Source organism: Ursus maritimus, unplaced genomic scaffold (assembly GCF_017311325.1).
Source record: "Ursus maritimus isolate PB19 unplaced genomic scaffold, ASM1731132v1 scaffold_8, whole genome shotgun sequence".
NCBI classification, from domain to species: domain Eukaryota; kingdom Metazoa; phylum Chordata; class Mammalia; order Carnivora; family Ursidae; genus Ursus; species Ursus maritimus.
In genome coordinates, this window is record NW_024426996.1 from 70,785,970 (window position 1) to 70,810,974 (window position 25,005).

Sequence of the window (25,005 nt, forward strand, 5' to 3'; positions counted from 1 at the left end):
GTTTCTCCATCTGTTAAGTGTAATGTACCCTTGGAAAATAAAATCTAAAAGGACCCTGTAATCCTTTGTTTCTGCAAAGTCATTTGGTTTGTGTACTCTCTCACTTTGTATTTCTTTTTCTGCAAGTAAGATGTTCGGCTACAAACATCAGACATTCTGGTATGCCCTTGGGGAAGATCACAAATGCCCAAAAAAGTGACCACCCTCCCAGTACACCATCTAAATGTGGTATGATTTGGGGCAAGATGCACTTTTTTTTTTTAAGGATTTTATGTATTTATTCGAGAGAGAGAAAGAGCATGATCAGGGAGGGAGGCAAAGGGAGAGGGACAAGCAGACTCCCCACTGAGCACAGAGCCGGACATGGGGCTGGATCCCAGGACCCTGAGATCATGACCTCAGCCGAAGTCAGACACTTAACCTACTAATCCACCTAGGCACCCCGGGGCAAGTTGCACTTTTGAATCTCAGTTTCCTCCTCTGTAAAATGGGCACAATGTAATGCCTATTTGTCAGGTTAAAATGGGGATTAACTGGGATAACAGACACACCTAAGACAGGACAGGCACTCAACACATGGTAATGTTGTTGTGAACTTATTTGAGCGTTGTTCCAATGCACTGAAACTCCAAAAATGGCATATTCTGACATTCATTCATTCAGCCAATATTAATGGCCACGTGCCAGGCACCATGGTAGCTTGCTGAAGGCGCAGAAATAAGCTGACCCTGAGGAATCCCTGGGTAGAGCAGTCAGGACATAGCCTTTCTGGTTGGGCAGACCTGAGTGGGCTGGGCCACTTGGGCAAGTAACAAAACTTCTCTGAAGGACAAGTTCCTTTTCTGTAGAGTGGGTTGGAAAATACCTGCGGGCATCATTGAATTATTTTGAAGATTGAATCCGATGACATTTAGTTGAGTGTCTGGCCCCCCAGACACTCAGCTAAGTGGTCCCCCCTTAACCACAGGGTATACTTTCCAAGACCCGCAGCAGATGCCGTTAGCACCAAACCCTGTATATACTGTGTTTCTTCCTATACATACAGACCTATGATGAAGTTTAATTTATAAATCAGGCACAGTCAGAGATTAGCAACAATAATTAATAATAAAATAGAACAATACAATGATATACTGTAATACAAGTCATGTGAATTTGATCTAGCTCTCTCAAAATATCTGATTATGTTGACCTTACCCTTCTTCTTGTGATGATGATATCAGGTGATTAAATGCCTTGAGATCAGAGATGAAGGCAGGTGAATGATGCAGGCATTGTGACGTAGCCCTAGCCTACTATTGACCTTCTGGCGACCTGTCACAGGAGGAGCATCTGCCTCCAGACCATGGTTGACCACAGGTCATTGAAACTATGGAAAGTAAAACTGGATAAGTGGGGACCGCAGGACTAGTACTGCGATGGCTACGTGCAGACTTGGAGAGATCCCAATGAGTCAGTAGATTCTAGAAAGGCTTTAGAAGACAGTGACACTAGATCAAGCTGTTGAAGGGCAAGCAAAAAGGGGGGGAAAGGCATTCAAACAGAACTGTAGGGAGCACTGCAGGGTGGATACTGGAATGTCTGGGGCACCAGAGGAATGGCTACCTCTGGGCCACATAGCTGGTTCATGGAAGTGCGGGTCCTAGCATGTGGGTTTCGAGCTCTCTTCTTTCCTTGGTCAACTTCCTTTGCCATCTTTAAATCACTCAAGTAATACAATCACGTTTTACAAATTGGAACAAGAAAAGAAGAAAATGCCCCGCCCCCCATTTCAACCCCTAACCCATTTACCTAACAATTTGCTATCTTTCCTTCCAGCCTTTATTCTAATCTTTGACGGCTTTAAAAGTAGTTATACTCCATACTATTTAATATTTTATATATACATATATACATTTTTAAATCTCTGCTCTTTCCACTTCACTGTACATACATGGTTCCTGCCAGGTCATGTCTCCTCTCCCAAAACACTGAGTTGGGCTCAAATCCCAACTCTGTACCCTTTGGTAGATTTGAGCTGAGTATCTTGTCCTGTAAATCCCTGTGTCTCAGGCTGCCTGTAAGAACCACTAAAGAACAGCCCTGGCACAACCTTTTAGTAATGATGCTTCTTCCTCTCCTCACACTTCCCGATGGAAGGTCGGCTCCATGAGAACAGGGCCAATCCCCATCTCTCTCCACCACTGAGCCCCTACCACCATAACAATGCCTAGTATGCAGTTGGCACTTAAGCAATGCCTGCAGAACTCCCTCTCCCACGAGCCCAGTGACAACAGACTCATCACCCACCACAGATGGAGAAACCAATAGGTCCAGGGTCTTCAACAGATTCACCAGCTAAAACCCATCCATCGGCATCTGTTGTTCATCTGTGGAGTAGCGAAGCTCAGTGTTGAGGGGAGAAAGGGGAAAGGCTCTGATTAATCACATAATTCTTCTTTTCCCTCCTTCAACAATAATTGCTAACAACACTGAGGGTTTGACAAAGTATTTGACAAATGCCCTGTAACATCGCCATCATAGAAAGAGTTTCTCATTTCTGTATTACAAACAAGGAACCAGAGGCTTAGAAAGGTAAGCAATTTGGACAAAATTCAGTTAGTCAAGAAGGGTTTTGAACCCAGATAATCTCATTTCAAGTCTGTCCAGGCAACACTACCTCTACGTAATTAGGCAACAGTTAGGTAATGGACACCCACGATGAGCTGGCTCAGAGTTGGCAGACTCGACCTGTTCTGGAGGTGGATATGTGATCTACAGTGGGAATTTCTGGAAACATGGCCTTGGGCATGGGTCAGTGGCAGCCATGAGGCTCTGAGCATCACTGAAAAGCTTGGAGTGGACCTGTTCTCCCAGAAGGGTGTTTATCTTCTCAACGTGTTTTGTACCTCCTCAAATTAGAGAACTTTCACCAGAAAAATGGTGATTCGTTGCTGAATATCAAAAACAACAGAAAGGCACACTCATTGACGTAGCCCGTGATCTGTTTTCTTCTAGGAGTCTTGTGAAAAGGAAAGCTGCATGATTTCTCCTCCTACTTCCAGAAACTGAGCAGAGCTGAATCTTGTATTCATTCTTTATTCTACATTTTCAATGACACAAGAATTAGTAGGACTGTGCAGAATGCCTTGAAATGCTTTTCATTCACTTGGGCGTCACTGGTCATCACTGGCTTGTTTGTTTAGTTAATCTGGGTAGAGGTTTGAGCGCAGAAGTCAACTTGTCAGCCACTCCCTCGGTTCGGGCTAACCTCAGCCTCACAGATTCAGTGACTTCTTGGCTCTCTCCACCCTCCCCCCACGTCACTCTTCACCTCTTCACCTTTACTTGCTCTTCCTGAACTTCCAGGGCACAGCTTAGATACCCCACGCCTTGGACACTTTTATAAGCTCTCTCACTGTTGTCCTTCCTAAGGTTTTCATACACCCTATACTTCCTGATTTTATTTTTGGATCTGGATAGTTTCCTCAACTCCTTTTGCTCCGCACAGACTGTAAGTGGACTCTGAAACAGTCTTTTTCTTGAGTATGACTGACTAGCAAGTCCCTGGTACCCAGGAGACCCTGCAGAACTGTGTGCTGATGAATATCAGACTTTAACGCAAATCTTTTCCTTTCATTCACTTATTCTTCCATTCAGGTGTCACATGCTCACTAAGCACCTTCTGTGTTAGGTACTGAGATACAACAATTTACAAAAATTCAGTCTTGGAACCATCTGGCTCAGTTGGAAGAGTGACTCTTGATCTCGGGGTCGTGGGTTTGAGTCCCACGTTGGCTGTAGAGATGACTACATAAAATGAATAAACTTAAAAAAAAATTTCAGTCCTTATGGAGCTTATATGGGGGGCGGGTAACAGACCTGTAATAGACAAGATAAAAGAAGTAAATCATAGTGTATGCCATGCAGTGCTGAGAGCTAAGAAATGAAACAGGGGGAAATGGGATCAGGACTGGGGGGAGGGTTACGACATCGGATGGAGGGCCAGGATGTTCTCACTGAGAAGGTGACATCTGAGGAAAGATCTGAGGAAGGTGAGGTAACTGTATGACATCTGGGGTCATAATTCCAGCAGAGAGGAGGGAAACGAGCAAGTGCTGAACATCTGGTGTGTTGAAAGAAGAGCAAAGGTCAAAGAGGGAGGCATGGTGCAGAAGGAGCAAGGAGGAAGGAGGTAGGAGCTGAGCACAGAGGCAGCAGTGCGCATGCGCGGGCAGCAGGAGACGGCATTTTCTGACTTGCCTTTTCTCAGACTCGCTCTGGCTCCTTGTTGAGAAGAAACTGACGTAGGGCAAAGGCGGAAGCACGGAGACCCCTCAGGAGGCCATGGTGCCATAATCCGGACAAGAGATGACAGAGCCTGGGACCGGGTTGGCATCGGTGGGTGTGGTGGAATTCTGGATGTATTTGAAAGGTAGAACTGGGAGAATTTGTTTATAAAGAGACAATAAGAGAGGTCAAAGGCAACTCCAAGGGTGTGGACTTGAGACAACCAGAAGGAGGGAGTTGTCATTAGCTGAGTTGAGGAAGAGACAATGAAAGATAATTCATTTGGGGCACGTTAAATCTGAGATGCCTACCGCACACCCCGGTGAAAATGGGGAGGCAAAGATTGGGCTGGGTCTTACAGCGAGTACTCCCGCAATCCCCATAACAGCAAGGGAGGGAGTATACTTGGTCCCATTTTACAGGGTAAAGCTGAGGCTCATGGAGGATGAGCGACTTAACCCAAGGTGACCGGCTAGCCCGTGGTAGGGCCGGGGAGCTGGGATTTAAACCTGCGCAGTGAGCTCCAGAACACCTACTCCGCTACACTGGGCTGCTTGTTAGCCAAGCAAACACACACCCCACATCAGGCCAGTCACTTAAGAAAATCATTGCTTTTAGCGCTGAGCCAATCACCGTCGCCTGTGGCTTGGCCAGCTCTGATTCGATTAAGTTTGAGTCTCCCCCTGCCTGACCTGAGTGGGGGTGCAGCCCCACTTGGGCTGAGAGCAGAGCAGGGCAAGTTCCCCAGAGGAAAGTCAGGGTATCTCACCAGAAGAAGAGTGAAAAGAGGCCAAATTTCAAAAACAACAAGCAGAGCGCACTGACCGATGTCAGACGTAGCCCACTCCTAACAACGTGGTCAGTTTATAGATGAGTCACATATGCTTTTCAAACCACCCGGAACACCCAGAATTCACGCCAAAACTTTCTCAACAGATTTTCTTGTAAGATGTTTCTTGATTTCCTGTTTCTGTTCTCCATTCTTAAATTCCAACACAAAGAGGCTAAAGGTCAAATATCTCAGCTGGGAGGAGGAACACATTCTTGAATATCTGAGAGGCAACTGTGCAATGTGTTCTCAACCGTGTTCTTCGGAGCAGGCTCAAAACGAAACGAACAAAAAGCTCAAAGCCCCAAATGAAATGCATTGAGAGTAAGGGTGCTGAATATCATTCACTGCCTTTTATATTTTGATTTGTTTTTTTAATAAACTTAATTTTTAGAGCAGTTTTAGGTTCACAACAAAATTAAGCAGAAAATGCAAAGGGACCGTAGGCCCACTTCCCCCCAACGTGCACAGCCTCCCCACTATCAACACCCCCCCACCGAACTGGTACACTTGTTACAACAGATGCACTGACACTGACATCATTATCACCCAAAGCCCATAGTTTACCTAGAGTTCACCCTTAGTGTTGTACATTGCGTGGGTTTTGATGAACGTAATACATACCCACCATTACAGTATCGCATAGAATAGTTTCACTGCCCAAAAAATCCTCTGTGCCCCTCTGTTTATCCCTCCTTTCCCCCTAACTTCTGGCCACCACTGATCTTTATACTGTCTCCATGATTTTGCCTTTTCTAAGATGTCATATAGTTAATATCGTACAGCGTGCAGACTTTCAGATCGGTTTCCTTCACTCAGTAATATGTATCTAAGTTTCCACCATGCCTTTTCACGGCTCAAGAGCTCATTTCTTTTTAGCACTGAATAATAGTCCATTGTCTGGATGTACTAAAGTTTACTTATCCATTCACTCACTACAGGACATTTTGGGTTTTTTGTTGTGTTTTCTGAAACTACATTTTTTTCAACATGAGTTTTAAAATTCTGCTAATTTTACTAAGTGATTAGTAGTCAAATTAGTAGTCAAAGTGAAATTCAAACATTTATTTCAGAAAGATATCCCTTCTTGCGAAGTAACAGCTCTACACGTAATTTTTTCAAGTTATAATATCAATCACGTGCTCAGATGAAATTTTGAACATTAAGAGTATAGGGGCGCCTGGGTGGGTCAGTGGATTAAGTGTCTAACTCTTGATTTAGGTTTGGGTCATAATCTCAGGGTCATGAGATGGAGCTTGGAGATTGGCTCTGCCCTGAGTAGGGAATCTGTTTAAGATTCTCCCTCTCCCTCTTCCCTTCCACCCTCCCTCACCCCACCCCACACACCCCACCCCGCCCCAATGCACACACTTTCTCTCTCTCTCTCTCAATTAAAAAAAAAGAAAACTAAGAGTATGAAGAAGAAAATTACATTACTCATAACTTCATCACTCAGAAGCAAAGTCATTAGTATTAATAATGTAATAATATTTGATGAATAATTTATTAATTATATTACTGAGTATAATTATTTAATTAATTACTAATCTTTCATCAATTCATCATTTATTGTTAATAATTAAATTGATTAATAGATGGTTGATATTTTGTTGGTTGGATTTATTAATAATTTGTTGGTTAATAATTCATTGTTAATATTAAAATTAATAATTAGCACACATTATACTAAGTGAAATCAGCCACAAAAGACCATATGTTATATAGTTCCATTTATATGAAATGCCTAGAACTGACAAATCTATAGAGACAGAAAGTAGATTACTGGTTGCCTATGGCTGCATGTTTGGGGAATGAGGAGTGAGGACCAATGGGTATGGGGTTTCTTTTTGGGTTGATTCAAATGTCCTAAATTTGGATTGTGTGGTGATTACAAAACTGAATATACTAAAAACCATTGAATCATATACTTTAAAAGGATGAAATTTATGGTACATGAATTATATCTCAATAGAAATGTTTTTAAAAATTCCTGCCCTTGGGGCGCCTGGGTGGCTCAGTTGGTTAAGCATCTGCCTCCGGCTCAGGTCCTGATCTCAGGGTCCCAGGATCAAGCCCCACATCAGGTGCCCTGCTCAGTGGGGAGTCTGCTTCTCCCTCTCACTCTGCCCAACCTGGCTCCCCCACTCCCCCTCTCATGCTCTCTTTCTCTAACTCTCTCTCTCTCTCAAGTAAATAAAATCTTTAAAAAAATTTTTTTTTAATAAAATTCTTGCCCTCACGGAGCTTACATTCTCTAATGCTACTCCATCCCATTTCTCCTAGATCTGATATGAAGACAGCCCATTTCATATTTGATGCCACTGGGGAAAAAACCAAGGGGTAAAAAGAGACAAGGGGAAAGAGGTATATTTAGCACGTATTAGTTTCTGGTACTATCCAACACCATGGTGGCTTTTTGGTACTATCCAACACCCCGTAACTCTTCCTGGACCTGGAAACAGGGAAAATTATTTCCGTGGGCAGAACTGTTCATATGCTGTGTTTCCCTGCTGTTAGGAGGAGAAGGCAGGAAGGAAAAAGGAAAAAAGGAGGATTAAAAGGAAGCAGAGAAGGGGGGCCTGGGTGGCTCAGCCAATTAAACGTCTGCCTTCGGCTCAGGTCATGATCCCAGGGTGCTGGGGATTGAGCCCCACGTAGGGCTCCCTGCTCCGTGGGGAGTCTGTGTCTCCCTCTCCCTCTGCCCCCACGTGTGTGCGTTCTCTCTCGCTCACTCTCTCTCTCAAGTAAATAAATAAAATCTTTAAAAAATAAATAAATAAAAGAAAGTAGAGGAGAAGGGAAAGAGAAAGAAAAGGGGAAGAGGAGAGGTTAACCGATAATTAAGCAAGTGCCAAACACCCTTTGGGCTCTTAGACGCATCACGTTCTGAAATCCTAAAAACACCCCCCAGAGGCAGGTACTAGTACTACACTCATCGCACAGATTGGGAAACTGAAGGCATTGAATTTTTAGACGGGGTGGATTAAATCATGTAAAGATGTAGCCTCTTTCCAAGGAATACTGTGTCGCTATAAAAAAAAAAGGCGACAATCTCTCTATGTGTTAATATAAAGCAATCTCTAGCATATATTAGTAAGTAGAAAGAGAGCAAGATACAAAGTATTGTGTATTGAATGTTCCCCTTTGTGTGAGGAAAGATAGGGGGTCATAACATTTATTTGTATCTCTGCAAAGGAAGAAGAGGTTATCAGCGTGAAGGGGAAAGAACCGAAAGATGGTACAGTGGAAAGGAGGCTTTTGATATCATTTTCAGTTTTGAACCACGTGTCTATATGGTTCAGAAATAATATAAACATCACCAAATATCATCTAAACCAAAGATAATTATTTATATTACAAAACTGAACAATGAGGGGCAGCCGGGTTCTCACAGCTTATCAGCCATGCTTGTCAAAACACCTGCAGCTGAGAAACCACCAGAATCCCGCCTATGTGCAGCTGCGTCTTTTCTCGCTTCTTCATGCGATTCAAAACCACACAAAGCTAATGACAACATCCTTCTGTCCCGCCCTGACCCTTTGGCAGCCACCCCAGGGGCCCTGAGAACACAGCCTCCAGACAGGAAGTGCAAAATTTTATCATAAGGTCCAGAGAGAGGAGAACCTATGAATATGGATATGCCTGGAGGGAAGACTATTTGGAAATTCAGAAATGTTTCCAACTAAACATCCCCATTTCCCTGGGTCCCTTTAGGCCCTTCACGATGTGGTCCCAATGACTCCAAAAAACTGTATTTCAGAGGCTTTTGAACCTCCACTCCTCTGACAGAGCATCAGCCCCTTCCAAAGAGCCCCCCTTCATTATTTCTGCAGGTCCCCATGGGGCGTGTTTCATCTCTGCTCGCACAGCCCTGTGGTGTCCGCCACGATTTTCCTTTCCTGCTCCATCAGCGGCTGGTGACTAGGCTGAAGAGACTGCAGGTTGCACACCTTCCATTTGGCCTTCTAGATTCTTTTTTTTTTTTTTAAGTAATCTCTATACCCAATGTGGGGCTCAAACTCATGACCCTAAGATCGAGAGTCGCATGCTTTACCAATTGAGCCAGACAGGCGTCCCTGGCCTTCTAGATTCTTCACTTTTCTTCATTGGGCTATCTGTCCCATCAGGCTTCCCCAGAGGGAGGAAGGACAGTGGGTCCATTAGGACTACTATCACAAAATACCAAAGACTGGGTGGCTTAGAAACAACAGAAATTTCTTTCCCACAGTTCTGGAGGCTGAGAAGTCCAAGATCAAGGCACCAGCAACGGTCATGTTCTGATGAAGGTCCTCCTCCTGGTACACAGCTAGCGCCTGCTCGCTGTGAGCTCACACGGTGGAAGGGGTGAGAGATCTCTGAGGGACCCATTCGTAAGGCCCCACCCTCATGACTGAGGCACCTCTCACAGGCCCACATCCCGATACCGCTGTCTTCCAGAATTAGGATTTCAAGATATTCGTTGGGGGTAGCACACGCAAACACTCAGACCATAGTATTTCCCCAGCTGGCTTCCTCCCTGCTGGTTGCCTCACTCCTGCTGGGTTCATCGACATAGGGCACTGCTCCCCTCAAGGCGGCCTCTCCATGGGACCCTTGATGCCTATAGCCACTCTGTCTGCTTGTCCCTTCAGGCCTTGGTATGCTCCTGCAAACTCTCAGCGCCTTTGCAAAGGGTCCCTTCTTCAGAGCTCTTCAAAGTATCCTCATCTGAGTGTGTCCTCCGTGTCCTGCTAGGACCCTAAATGATATGGACTGGTCCTTTCCGCAGAGCAGTTTGATTTTGTCCCATCATTGCCTTTGGTGGCCACCTTCGCTGGGAATCTTCAGCTTTGCCGTGGCCAGGTCACTTTTGGACAGCTAGGTCCCTCCACCATGCCATTCATGTCTCACAGTGCTCTCTCTCCCTGGGGCCCTCTCTCACAAGAGGGATGCTAATAATAATTACACCAGAGCAAAAGACACCGACCAGGAAGTTGGGCGTTTACATACGCACACAAGCACACGCACATGGAGACCAATCTCCACTAGATGTGACGACCATTTCATTCTTCTCCACTTTCTAGACCTCCTTTGCTATTTGACAGTTCCTCCCACAAATGGACTTCTGGAAGCCCCCATGCCATCCACCCAGACTTATCTGAGCCCCAGAGACAGTCTGACTTTTAGAAGAAGAGTACAGCGTGGGATATTTTGGATATAGAAGAGTTTCATCCATTGCCGGATACGATGCTCACAGGATGGCACTTTACCTTCCTGGTGATTTATATTTGGTTGACCTCCTCAGCCACAGTCTTCTCTCCCCTCAGCGATCCTGCCAGCCGGGCCCCCAGCTGTTGCTGAATAGCTCAGACGTGTGGCCACACCAGGGCCTTTGCTTCTGCTCCTTCTACCTGAATACCTGATATCCAAAGATATCAGCGTGGCTCGGTCCCTCCACAACTTCGAATCTTTGTTCAAGTGTCATCTGTGTCTTTGTTCAAGTGTCATCTGTGAACCCTTTCGAACCACAGCCCTGCCCAACACGTTCTGTGTGCTTCCCTGCTATATTTTCCCCATAGTATGCATCACCTCCTAAAATACAATTTACCACTTCGTACGAGCCGCGTACTGCTTCTCTCCACCACCTACTGGACTGGGTGCCCGAAGAAGGCACGGCTTTTTGTCCCTTGGCTGTAGGAATCCCAGCGCTTAGAACAATGCTCGGAATGCACAGACACGTGGTATTTGCTGAATGACTTCGTGACTGAAGCAGAAATGTGACCACACATCTCCCTTGTCAGACTGTTTCAGTCAATAGCTCCCAGATATTCTAAGGACAAAACTAAAGCACCTTTAGCATAGTTACAAACTGTCAGCAATTTACTTTCTGGTCTGACACAGCCAACTTCCCCATTACATTGAATTACTATAAAAGAGGAACTCAGTTACGATATGAGAAAAATAAGAAATGCTAGAGTGGACGCGCTGTAATGAAGAAGGAGAGACAAGGACAAGAGCGTGACCTGCTTAAGGCAGAGCGAGCATCACGGGGGTGTATTATTCGGTGTGCCCACCGTCCCCCACTTGCTGCACCAGCGCTACCCTCCCTCGGAGGGATTGCTTCTCTTCCTCCCAATGGACCACATTTGCTGAATGAGTGAGAGGAAATAAAAGGAGTCAAATAAGCAAATTCAGGAGAAAAAAAAAAGATGATTAGCGGATCTTGGCGAGAAGGAAAGCGAGTACTTCCAGATGTTATTGGGGTCAAAGAAAACCAGAATCAGACACAGGTAAAGAGGTGATGGCAAATTTCATCCAGGAACTACTGCGATAGGAGAGCAGGAGCCCTGAGTAGAGACCTGAGCTCCAGTCCCGACAGAGCACAGACAAGGGGGGATTCATAGCCAAGGGGCAACGGCGGGGAGGTCCGTGAGTGGGAGACCACTCAGAGGGACATCACGGGCAAGGGGGGATTCTGGCTAAACCAACTTGGGGTTCTTGCTAAAGGCTGGTACAGTGAAGGAAAAATAATTTTCCTCTACCTTTCTGAGTTTTTGACTGAGGTCCCTGTAATAAAAGAGAGAGAAATTAACAGTTGTATTAACCTGTATACCACATTTGTACATGGGAGATACCCAGGGGGAAAAAGATTAACTTCCTGGGGTGGGGGGCTCAGAATTCAGGATAAAATACTATCTTAATGGGGAAAGGGGAGGGAGGAAGCCAGTTATGGGAGGTTACCAGGGAAAGCACAGTAAATAAGGGCAAAGTTTGCTATGCAGGTTTAAGTCAGTGTTTTCCCCCCATTGGTCAGATTGTCTTGCGATTTTGTGTTCAGCTTTACTGAGATATAATTGACAAATCAGAAGGCATTTAAAGTACACAGGTGGTGGTTTGATACACATACACATTGTGAAGATTCCCCCCTGGAGTGAGTTAACACACCCATCGCCTCACAGAGTTACCTGTTTTGTGTGTGAAAACATTTAAGTTCTACTCTCTCTGCGGATTTCAGTTGCCCAAAACAGTGTTATGGACTATACGCTCCCACGTTGTTTATCAGATCTTCAGACCTCATTCATCCTGAAACTGAAAGTTCATACCCTCTTCCCAGCCTCTCCCTGCGGCCCCTGGCAACCACTTTTCTACTTTGTTTCTATTTACAGTGGTGTAATTTGCCAATTTAAGGTAAGTTACAGATAGCTTGAGAGAAAAGAGAAAAGAAAATGTTACCTTAACTCTGGAAAACAAAACAGACAAGAACTGGTAATACTGGGGCGCCTGGGTGGCACAGTGGTTAAGCGTCTGCCTTCGGCTCAGGGCGTGATCCCGGCGTTGTGGGATCGAGCCCCACATCAGGCTCCTCCACTATGAGCCTGCTTCTTCCTCTCCCACTCCCCCGGCTTGTGTTCCCTCTCTCGCTGGCTGTCTCTCTCTCTGTCAAATAAATAAATAAAATCTTAAAAAAAAAAAAAAAAGAACTGGTAATACCACGCGGAGGCAGAAAAATACCACCCATCTATAACATACATATATAAACATATATAAACCACACAGACAGACACAAAAAGAGATCTTACAGCTTTCATTCTAAAATTTTAGCTGAGACACATACGATACTACAAAGCTCATCAGTTTATAAAAGAACAGTTGGGGGCGCCTGGGTGGCTCAGTCAGTTAAGTGTCTGCCTTTGGCTCAGGTCAGGATCCCAGGGTCCCAGGGTCCCAGGGTCCCAGAGTCCCAGGGTCCCAGGGTCGAGCCCTGCATTGGGCTCCCTGCTCGGCGGGGAGTCTGCTTCTTTCTCTCCCTCTGCTCCTATCCGCCCCCCCGCCCCGTGCTTACTCACGCTCTCTTTCAAATAAATAAAGTCTTTTTTAAAATTTTTTAAAAATAAAAGAACAATTGGATCCACATGGTGTTTCCGACAGATGGAGTATGTTAAGGTTACCTGCTGTTCCATATGATAGATGTCTTTGTGATGTGTCCCCCAGAATCACAGAACCCACCACCTAGACCTGCGTACACGCAGGCAGCCTAAGGAATGATGTTTGTGGGACTCATGCTGTGTGACTAACCTTGGGAGCCTGGTTATTTGAAATATATGATCTGACCTCCAGGTCAAAACTGGCCCTTCTGTTCTGGATGCCAAGAGCTACAAATCTTGTCTCATATCCCACCCTGCCCCAGGCTGGGCTGGTCCCCCGGAATAGAATCTGGGAGGGGAGGCAGATACAGCCCAGGGGCCTTAAAAATATAAAAACATGGTAACATAAAAACACAGCTCGTTCCAAACTGCACATAGACGAACAAGTGTTTACCTTCAAACCCTGTCATTTGTCCTATAAATATGGCCCTCATGGGGATGGTCAGTTGGAAGTCTCACCTGAGGGGAGGACACTGCCCAGGCCTCTCAACTGGGACTCCAGCCTGGCCGTCTCCACGGGGCCACCCCAGCTGATGCGGTTGGACATTGTCAGTACCTGATTTGATGGAACTTTGCCTTATTCTCATTTATTGCCTACTTTTACCCTCATCTATGTGTAGATTCCTTTCCTCTTCTGTTTCTACTAGGTTTCTATAATAAAAATAACTTTTTCTTTTCTTTTCAAAACCAAAACATGGCTGTCATAAATCTTTTGTTCAGAACACCTGCTCAGATGGCCAAAGCCTTTTCCTAATATCTGTGGAAGAACTTTTAGGATTTTTCACTGGCCTAGCTTCCAAAGAGCTCCTTTTTCTTTTCAGCCTCAGGTAACTCCTTTTGGAGGTCCCTGTGTTCCTAGGGGGTCCGTGGTGGAAGATAAGGGGCCAGAAGTTTTGGTGACTCTAGAGAGCTGAGCAGCTGAAGCGGGGAGGGAAGCATCTGGAAGGGATGGACAGAGGGATGGAGGGGGCGAGGGCTGAAGGGGGACGGATCAAAGGATTCCCGGGAACTGGAAGATCGAAGGGGTCACGAGGACAAAGAGGGGCAGAAACAACAAGGAGGAGCCAGTTTGGGGGGATCTTAACTTTCCAAAAGAGGCCAAAGAAATCCTCAACGACACCACACCAACAAGGATGTGGACAGAGTTGATGGTGCATAGAGTCAGCAGGAGTTTGCGAAGGGGGTTTCAGTTGACGGAGAAGTCCCCACGTGAGGAACAGGATCAAAAAAAAACAGGTATTAAAAAATAGTTCCTATCAGGGGCGCCTGGGTGGCGCAGCGGTTAAGCGTCTGCCTTTGGCTCAGGGAGTGATCCCGGCGTTATGGGATCGAGCCCCACATCAGGCTCCTCCATTGTGAGCCTGCTTCTTCCTCTCCCACTCCCCCTGCTTGTGTTCCCTCTCTCGCTGGCTGTCTCTATCTCTGTCGAATAAATTAAAAAAAAAAAAAAAAGTTCCTATCAGGCTCTGAGTACCAACTTCCAATTAGGCCAACTTCTGATCATAGAACTCTTAAAAAAAAATTATTTCACAGGCACCTGGATGGCTCAATCTGTTATGGGATTAGCTCTTGATTTTGGCTCAGGTCATGATCTCAGGGGTGTGAGATCGAGCCCTGCATCAGGCTCCATGCTCAGCGGGGAGTCAGTCTGCTTAAGATTCTCTCTCTCCCTCTCCCTTTGCCCCTCCCCTGCTCACACCCTCTCTGTCTTTCTCAAATAAATAAATAAATCTGTACAAAAAAACCCTTCAAATAACATCAGATTTCAGCTGAGGTAAATAGTAAATATTTCTGGCAGTATTAAACTCCTTTTTTTTTTTTTTTGTAAGTATTTTTTATCCTCTTTCTTTTAAACCAAAGATATACGTACCATCCTTCCTGGTACAAAGAGGGAGATACCTCACACGTGGAGATTTCATTTATAACTGTAAATTGCCCTTAAAAAAGGATAACTAATTCCCAATTTTCAGAGCTTCTCTTTCCTGTGTCTTCTGTTTCTCAAAAATAATTAGCTGAAAGTAATCCTTATGCCAAAGAGCCTTATTTTGGGGTTGATTTATTCTGCAACCCTTCACAGGCCAAGGTGATGAGATATTGAGGGTGGAGGATAAAGAACTAAGTCGTACATCAAGGGTGGCAGATTTTCACTCACCCGACCAGCAGGATTCTGTGTTAGCAAGAACCTTTCCAAAAACCAGACTCAACACACCAAGGACAGAGCTGGAGGTGAGATGGAGACTTCAGGGCTTAGAGGGGCCTGAATAAGTTGAGATCAAGGAGAACGTCTTTGTCACTGGTCAGATGCTTCTCCCAGAACGCTGGTGAGTTATTTATTTAAGACATTCTCACTGCTTAAAAGGAAACGCCTGAAATCAGGAATCTAGAGCTGAGGACACAGGGCTGCTTGGTGCCTAGGGGCTCTGGGAGGAGCTTCTGAGGCTCTGGGAGTCCTCCCTGCCCCCACCCCACCCGGTGTCCCACCAGGGCTGCTGTGGAGCACGTGAGCCCCAGTACAGAACGCTTATAGCCATATTCATGCTGACTGCTCAGTTTTGAAATAGTCTGTGATCTTCTCCCCTAGAATCAGGATTCAGTTGTGAGGATTCAATGCATGAGTATCTGAAAAGCTCTTAGAACTCTGCCTGGCACCCATAAACACGGAAATATAAGCTATGCCTAAATAGAAAACCTCTGAAACACTGTGTACCACATTCAGGCCAGTTATTTGTGGGGCATGACGTTTGGGAAAGGTAATTTCACATAATACATTTCTTAATTTTTTTGTAATTAAAGGCGATACAGTAATTAGACCTTGCCTATAGAAGACGATGGTGATGATGATGATGTGGCCCAGTAACCATGTGGATGGTCCAGCATCGTGGTTAAGGTACAAGTACTAAGGGGTCATTTCTCCTGGTTTGAGTCCTGGCTTTGTTAAGTCCCAAGCTACGGTATCTTGAGTTATTTTCCCGCTCTATCACTCTGAGTTTTGTCCCTGGGAACTGCGGATGGGATATTACCTTGCAAATTGCATTGTGAAGCCCAGAAACGTTAATGCATGGAAAACACTTAGAACTGCCCCAGGCACACAGCAAATTCTCCATCCTTACTAGCTAATATCAGCAAGTCATCTGTGATCTTTTCGCACATCCTCAATCCTTGAGGAGAACGTGGGCTGGGATTTTTATACCAATGGGGGGTCATAGGATCGTAATTAGTATTCCACTGGGGTTTTGTTGTTGCTGTTTTATTTATACCAATGGGGGGTCATAGGATCGTAATTAGTATTCCACTGGGGTTTTGTTGTTGCTGTTTTATTTATACCAATGGGGGGTCATAGGATCGTAATTAGTATTCCACTGGGGTTTTGTTGTTGCTGTTTTATTTTGCTCTGGTGTTTGGTGGGTTGTTTTTTGTGTGTGTGGGAGGGAGTTTGTTTGCTTCTTTGCAGTTTTTAGTTAGGTTTTAAAACACACACAGAAGTAGACCAGTAACGAACTTCCCTGTGCCCTTCATATGGTTTGTTTCGTTTTTTTAAAGATTTCATTTATTTATTTGTCAGAGAGAGAGAGAGCACAAGCAGGGGGAGCAGCAGACAGAGGGAGAAGTAGGCTCCCCACTGAGCAAGGAGCCCGACGTGGGACTCAATCCCAGGACCCTGGAATCCTACCTGAGCCAAAGGCGGACCCTTAAACAACTGAGCCCCACCCAGGCATCCCAACAAGGAAGTTCTTTAGTTCTAATTGAAGAAAGTTATTTCCAAAGGTATTCTTTGTTTTGAAAAAATAAGGAAGTGACCAGACTAGTGATAGAGTTGGAAGTCTGTCGTGAATTTAGGCAGAAGTGTAAAAAGAAAGAATTTTGAGGTGGGCAAAATTGAAATTATCCCAGAAGAAGCCCTGAATAAAGTGAAAGAACTTAATAAAACCCAAACTGTTAACTGGGAAGCATTAAATCAAGTGGCAAAAAATCTGACCATAACAGAAAATGCTCGTTCCTCATTCTTATCCCCTTGATGATAACCATGTCTGGGAAAACCTACCCAACTTCCAACAAGAAGCACCTGTAACCCTTGGCCTGAGAGCCTTCTCTGACTTCAAAACCTGCTCTGCCCCCACACAGGGCGGCTTGTACAAGCCCAGAAATTCATACCCTCCCTGGGAGCAGCCCTCAACCAATGACTGACAGGAATGAGGGAGAAAGACCACAACTCTCATATACCTCCCCTAGATAACTCAGAAATAGTACACCCTGTCAACCCACAACCCCCTGCAGGGTTAAGTGCTGGTTGCCCTCAGTGACATGTTGCCAGGCAATCCACCCACCACTGGCTTCTTTCCTCTCTGGTCTCAATCTCCCCTCCCCTGGTACACTGTGGCATCACATCACTAAGACGCTCATTGAGGGAACTGTGATGTGCTGGGGGAGAAGGAGGCGTTGACTTACACACTGTCTGAGCGACTGAGAGAGGGAAGTAAAAATGGCAGTTCTGGGGAATGTGGAGTTGGTTGTTGCTTTCCACTACCACCAGAGTACTGAGGGAAGAAAATGACAGAATCAGGTCAGCCAGCTATTGACTTGGGGCATGGTGTGAAGTCAGAAGACCTCTTCAGTGCTTTTAAGGAAATCCTTACCGCCTTCAGGAGGGTAGCCCAGGACAGACTGTGCTGAACATCACGTGAGTGAGCAGAGCAGAGTGACAAGAAGTCCTAATCCATAGCCTGGTAGATATCCTTCCCTGATAGGGAAGGTGTAGGACCCTGAGACTTGGGATGGGGACATTTGGTACATGGGATTGGAAATCCTGAACCCCCAGATTCCCATGAACCCCCCTCCCAAATTCCTACGCTTCCTTCTTACTGGAAGATAGCAGTTCCCTTTGCCTGGACACCAGCACAGCCCTTACATTGCAAGATGATGCTTGTTCTCCTCAGGACCTACATTCCTTAGTTGCTTCTAGATTGATAACTAGGTTCAAGTATGCACCTGGGGGAAATATTTTCCTTCATTTAGAAAAGGAATTATTAACCAGGAAAATTACAGATCTACCTAATATGTATGCCAGGAACCGAGAAAACATGCCTGAGCATGGTGCAGGACTGGGGATGGTGTTACGGAACACAGAAGGCTGGATAAGAAAGAATATATATTATAAAGGGGCACTGTCCCACCACTCAAATTTAACAACCCAGCAAGGACACCTAGAGCCAGTCTTAATAAAACTGTTGGGATGGTTTGTTGAAAACTAGAAAAAAAGATGCCTTGAGGTAAATAAAATTTATTTACTACTCTGCTTTGTCAGAACAGTTAAAAAAAAGTGGGGGGGGGAGAGTGGATGGGGTTAGAGGCTCAGAGAGATGGGCTTGCTCAAAAGAATATGACTATTATGATTTATTAAAACAGTCAGGAATGTGCTAGTAATGAGGATACTGGCCTCATGGAGAAGCTCAGAAGTGGTTGTATGCTAGGGGCGCCTGGGTGGCACAGTCGTTAAGCGTCTGCCTTTGGCTCAGGGCGTGATCCCAGGTCCCTGGGATCGAGCCCCACATCAGGCTCCTCTGCTGGGAGCCTGCTTCTTCCTCTCCCACTCCCCCTGCTTGTGTTCCCTCTCTCGCTGGCTGTCTTTCTCTGTCAAATAAATAAATAAAATCTATTAAAAAAAAAAGTGGTTGTATGCTAAAAGCCAGGGATGATGGTGGGGATACAGTTACGAGACAGGGCTTCCTAGTGCCAAGAGGAAGTAGTGGAGCCTGGGAGGCAGCACTTAATTAGCATAGGCAGGACATACGTGATCGCCATAATGGCAACGAAGTCAACATGGCAGATGGGAGCCTGACAGGCAGGAAGCTGAGACAGAGCCTAGTAGAGCCTCTAGCTCCTTACAGCAAGAGAGACAGGCAGTCACTGAAGATGTGTTTGACCTTTATCATCAAAAGTGATCAAGACAAGTGAGCCAAAGGCTGTCAGCTACGGCCATGGAAGATCACAACCCACCCCCTGGTTCCCAGGCCTGTATCCGGAATCTCAGACCCACTTCCAATCATTTTAGGGGGAGGAAATGCCCATCATGCCACAGCAAGCATAAACAATAGTGATTTCCCTGACCTGTTCTCAAAGGGACCTGTGGACATTCATCTGAGTTACTGCACGTCAGACGAATGGAAATACTCAGATCTCCTGAGGACTGTTGAATGCAGAGTCTGGGCCGGCACAACTACAACAGCCCAAATGCACTCATGCCTCAACCTCTCTGGAAATTCACTGATGAGGTCATCAAAGTCCATACTTCTAGCAACGTCATTTTCGATCCATGTAATTGAAACTTGTCAAGTCACTCTTGGCAAATTCAGTATCACAAATAATTTTTGGTAATTGTAAGTTTTGAGAACTGTTGCTAGAGTTGTGACATGTATTTTATAGGCTTTGACAGCATTGGATTCACTATGATAAATTATTCCATGACGAAAATGGTAGTACAACCAGAACTGATAATCTGCAGAAGAATTTTCTAAAAAAATTTAACTCTTTGTACTAGTCAATTCTGTGTTAAGTCTGAATTTGGTTTTAAATGTAAAGTTATGCAATGGCCTTTTGATGGTTTGATGATTCTCCTGATCCATCTCTGTTGGGACAGCCAGTTCAACCACAGTGCAGGCCAGATGTCCTCGTGGGAGCAGTTCTCAACTAATGCTTGATAGGTAGATAAATGTCCCAACCTCCTCCTGCCTCAGGTGCAACAACTTTGAAGTATGTTTTATGCTGTCTGCAGCAATAAACTCCAGTGCCTTCACTTGGTAACCTGGGATTGGCTTCCTGCCCTTCTGGTCCCACTTCTACTCCCTCACCCGTGTTTCCTGGAATCACCTCCCAGCACAAGCACCTGGATTTATGCTATCACAGGGTCTACTTTTAAGGAGATTCAACAACTTAAAGTCAGGCAACAGCTTAAATCTGGCCCAAGGAATAAAAGGAATTCCTTGATTTTCAAGTTCTCAATAAAAAAACAGCTCAGCAAAAGCCTGGGGGAAGAAACCCTCTTCCTCCCCGCTGAGAAACTATTTGTCACAGCCTTGTCACAGGTGTGACCACAGAGCTGAGGATGTTAAAAGCAAACGAAATATTATGTATTTGTATTGTGCCTGGGTAAGAAAGTAGAGAGTAAAGCCATCATGCACCAACCCGATTGGCCATGATTCTCCTAGTGCAGCAGCTGGGTTGGGGGCCACTGACCGTCACAGACTTTCAGACCATTGGTCAGGAAACATTTTCTGTAAAGGGACTAATAATAAATACTTCCAGCTTTGAGGGCCACACAATCTGTCACAACTGCTCAACTCTGCCACTGCAACTTGAAAGCAGCCACAGACACGAGTGTAGCTAGGTTCCAACAAGGCTTTATTGATGGACACTGAAACTTGAACTTCATGTAATTTCCACATGTCACAAAATATTGTTCTTTTGCTTTTGTTCAACTATTTAAAAATGCAAAACCCCCCTCTGATTTTTTTGTATAAAAGCAAGTCATGAGCCAAATTTGGCCCCTGCTGTGGGCCACTGACATGTACTTTCAATAATGCTGTTGATTATGGCTCCCCTCCAACCCCAACACACGTACTACATTGTAAGCCCTTGTGAAGCTTGAGAGCTTCCCGGAACCTCTCACTGTCGTTTTTCATGACGCCTATCCAGGATATGGACAGAATTTCCCAACATTTCTCCCTGTTTGCCTAGGCTGTCCTGTTCCCATCTCCCAACCTCAATCACCCTCTTCCGGGAAGAACTCCTTAATATGAGTGCTATGAGCCAGGAATTCTTGGGCCACGTTAATTCCTGGGCAAGGTTACCACATCATGAGTGTGCTGTCCTCAGGGGCCTGTCCACCTCAGCTTAGACAAGGGTGGCCCCTAGTGGGGAGCCTGACAATCTAGTGCTTAATAACAAAAGCTGGTTTCCAGTCTGCGCTTGTGCTCATCTGAGGCAGCCTTCTCCTTTGGAGAAGAGGGGACCAGCAGGGCCAAATTCAAAACAGTCTTGGATGTGAGACTTGGATGTGAGACATGGGTCACCACCTCTCCCAGACTCCTAATCAAGATAATCAGGAACTACCGGCTGAGTACATAAATTTGTTAAATAAACAAAGTGCAAACATTTAAGACAAACTCAGTTGTTGAGGATATAAATCTTTGTACATATTAGTCTCTCTTCCTGGAAATATTTCCAACCCTTCTACCTCTTCTCTGGCTAAATAACCCTTATCTTTCCCATCTCAATTTATAGGTCACTTCTCTGGGAAGTCTCCCTTCCCTGATGCAAGACTAGATTAGGTCTTCCACCACGCAATCACAAATACCGTGTGTCTCCATCACACACATAAAAATAGAGAGCAATTACTAGTTTAATTATCAGTTGGTAAGGGTCAAGAGAGTCTCTCTCTCTTTTCTCATCCCCCAGCCCTCACACCATGCCCCCTAAATTCTTTTAACAGCAGCAGTGGTAAACAAGAACTTCATTCTGATTGTAATTCTGTACAGATCGCTGTGTCACACAGAATCCAAACAAGTTTAATGTGTTCTTCTGAGAACTTTTAACCATGTGCTAGTTATTCCCAAATAGTAAAATTTTACAAGAACCATCTTAGAATTAATCATGTCATATTTCTCTAGCAAAATCATGCAGGTGCAGCAAGTAACAAACCGAATTAAACCCCTTCTACTTCTGTGCAAGGTGGAAATACACACGCTTGGATCGGCTTTTCAACATCCATTTTTCTCAAATAAATAAGTCATTTCAATGAAGAGCTTGGGTAATCTTGACAGCTACCCTTTAATAGCTACATGATAATTTGACCTCCAAAGGACAAAAATATCATAGCAATGAATGAATATGCTTTAGAGAAACTGCTGCAATCCATATCATTTGGGGAAAGAAATAACTATATTCTTAAAATACTAAGTAAAGTAATTTAATAGATATACATCTCTTATTATGGGGACAGTCTATCTATCAGTCTAAGATAGACTCTACCAAGAAAGCACAAAAACATAAGCCTATAAGTAATGAGTAATTGTATTGAAATTTGCAAAGTTCAGATTCTAGAACCTACTTCTCTGGTTATTAATGTGAATACTCAGAAGCCCCGCCAGAGCTCAAAAAGGCAGTTTCCCAGTTTCAACAATAGTTGTGCCCTGCTGGCCAGCACGGGCTTTCGGGTCTCCCTTTTCCTTGGTGCCAAATGTGCCCTGTCAAGTCTTGTGGAACAAGACTGTCAATTAGGTTCCAGCAACTGCAAAGGTTTCGACGAAGATGCGTTTCCATGAGTTCCACTTTCTGCACTGGGGAATTGCAGAAAGACTGAATAAATAGAAGGACAAGCACTAGTGGCTGGCTCAGCTCTGCTTTGGACTGCCCCCCGTGGAGCAGGATCACGAGGACTTCTCAAATTGACACTCTCTTCACCTGCATCTCTTTGGCACCCTTTGCAGACCCTAATTTTCACTGTCTTATGAAAGAAGGAATCAGGAAGATGGATTTCACTTCAGCAGGTATCCACCTCTACACCTTACTTTTGACATATTCTTTCAGTATTGGTTTGCTGGGGACGCCATAACAAAAGTGAGTTTTGGGTGAACACAAGGCAGCCCATAACAATTGTGCTCAGAGTGAATTTCAGACATGGAACCCATCAGGCAGCCAAGAGGTGGCTCCTACTTCCCATCTTTGAAAACCATCAGAAAAGGGTCATCATGCTTTTTGATCAGAGTCCTTTGTCTTCCCAAATATATTTTAAATCGACCAATGTTCAGGATTGTTTTGGGAGGGGTGGTTCTCATTCTTTTTCTCCTTTTTTATTTACCAGCATCATCACTTGCTTCAAAATCGGGTCCTCCCTGGTGAACACTCCCACATTCTCCGGTCTCTGTGAATGTCCCTCCACTACCTTGAAGGGTGCACCGGGCAGATCAGATATCTTAGCAAGAAAGGCCTCACACACATGGTTACACTTTTTCTCAAGTGGCTGAAATTCCTTTTCAGATTGGGCAGAACTTCTGAAGCTTTCTGGGGACACTGACACAGACCGAGTAAGCCTTGTGGGCTCCTGTCAGAGCCCCTGGAGGTGTTCGCCTCCTCACCATGGGGGGGGGGGGTAAAGTGACATGTGTCTTTGGATTTGCTGAGCTGTCAGTATCCTCACCACGATGGTTTCTCCCATTTCCTTTTTGGTTCCAAAGGTCCCTTGTTATCAAGTCTTTTGTGTGAGAGGGAATGATTAATTTAGGGTGGCTACCACAGAGACCCAGAACAAAACAAAGAAGACAGGACCCAGTTCTCCCACAGCCCTGCCTATTCCCTCTTGTGCTCTGGGGCCTCCCATGAGGTCAAATCATCTACCCCGCACTCACCAGACATGCGCGAAGGACCCACTGGGTGCCGGTGCTGGACGTGTCCGTTCTTGAGGAGGCGAAGCTGGTGTTGCTGCTTCAGCTCAAGCTGGCTGCCACCCGCACCAGGAGGACCGCTCAGGGGCGCCGAAGCTGTGGGATCTTGGCCAAGTAAAGAAAGCTCTCTAGGTTCCCCTTTTCTCCTCTGTGAAACAGAATAGCAATTGAACTGATTTCACGGGGCTGGATGAGGATGAATAAAAGCATGCATGAGGGGCGCCTGGGGGGTTCAGCAGGTTAATCACCCAACTCTTGATTTTGGCTCAGGTCATGATCTCGAGTTGTGAAATCGAGCCCTGTGTTGGGCTCCACGCTGGGGAGAGGAGCCTGCTTAGGATTCTCTCTCTCCCTCTCCCTCCGCCCCTCCTATCTCCCTCTCTCTCCCTCTCTAGCAAAAAACAAAGAGCATGTATGAAAGTACTTAGCTCAGTGACTGCTGCAGAGTAATCTCTGGACCTATACTAGAAAGCACTGTCTTCGTAGACAGTGTTTATTTAGATGGTTATTGATGATTCCCATAGTAACAACAGTACCAGCAACTAATGCTTGACGCAGCGCTCACTTCCCCGCCTGGGACCACTCTGCATACTTTATGCACAGGAATTCACTTTATTCTGAGCACTTGTAATCCCTGTTTTCAACGAGACAGATGTGATCTGCCCAGAGCCCTGTGGCTAGCAAGGCATAAAGGCAGGATTTGGGCCAGATGGTGAGGCCCCAGAATCCAGGCTCTTAGCCCCAATGTTGGGCTGTCACCCCACTTGGCTCCCTGTGCTATTGTGATTTATAGGAAGAAATATTTGGTCTTCCTCCCATTCCTGGCAAAAAGTCCCTAAAACCTGGGGAATTTCCTAAATGCCGAGAAGGGTTAAGATTGCTTTTGTTATGTTAGTGGGGTGACTTTTGAACACACCTTAGGGTTGGCCAGGGGAGCCAAATAGTTGCTTAGAGGGTTGGAACTTTCAGTCACATCCCTTGACCCCCAGGGAGGGGAAAGGGGCTAGAGATTGAATCAATCACCAATGGCCAATGATCTGATCCATCGTGCCTAACGTAATGAAGCCCCCATAAAAGCCCAAAAGGATGAGGTTTGGAGAGCTTCCAGGGTCCTGGTGAACCCATGGCGATATGGGGAAAGCAGCACTTGACGAGGGCCTGGATCTCCTCGCCCCTTCCCCATGCCTCGGCCTATGTAGTTCTTTCATCTGGCTGCTCCTGAGTCATATATCTGTATTCAACCAGTGATCTAGTGACTAAATGGGTTTTCTGAGTTCCGTGTGCCGCTTTAGCAAATGAATTGAAACCAAGGAGAACATGGGCACTTCTGAACTAACTATAGCTGCTCGTCAGAAGCCCAGGTGACAATCTGGACTCGTGATTGGTGTGAAGGGGGGTTGGGACAGAGCCTTGTGGGACTGAGCCCTTCACCTGTGACTCTGAACCTATCTCCAGGTAGATAGTGTCAGACTTCAGTTGAATTGCAGGTCACCCAACTAGTATCAGAACACTGCTTGGTGAACCCACATACGGGGTGACCAGAATGTCAGAAGTGAAGTGTTGTGTG

At 45.4% G+C, this 25,005-nt stretch overlaps 1 protein-coding gene across 4 annotated transcripts in view; it reads right to left on the minus strand.

Annotated features, from left to right (window-relative positions):
- Positions 1-1,084: 1,084 nt before the first annotated feature.
- BST1 (bone marrow stromal cell antigen 1) overlaps positions 1,085-25,005 on the minus strand; it is a 52,995-nt gene continuing 29,074 nt past the window's right edge. For 2 of the 4 annotated variants that reach the window (XR_005833387.1, XR_005833386.1), the window contains 2 exons: positions 23,403-23,586; positions 1,085-3,861 (listed from right to left, as the gene is read on the minus strand). The gene's annotated coding sequence lies outside the window, so the exon portion shown is untranslated. Of the gene's footprint in view, positions 3,862-12,452; positions 12,537-23,402; positions 23,587-25,005 lie in introns of those variants that run through there. The other 2 variants (XR_005833384.1, XR_005833385.1) reach the window with 2 other exon arrangements.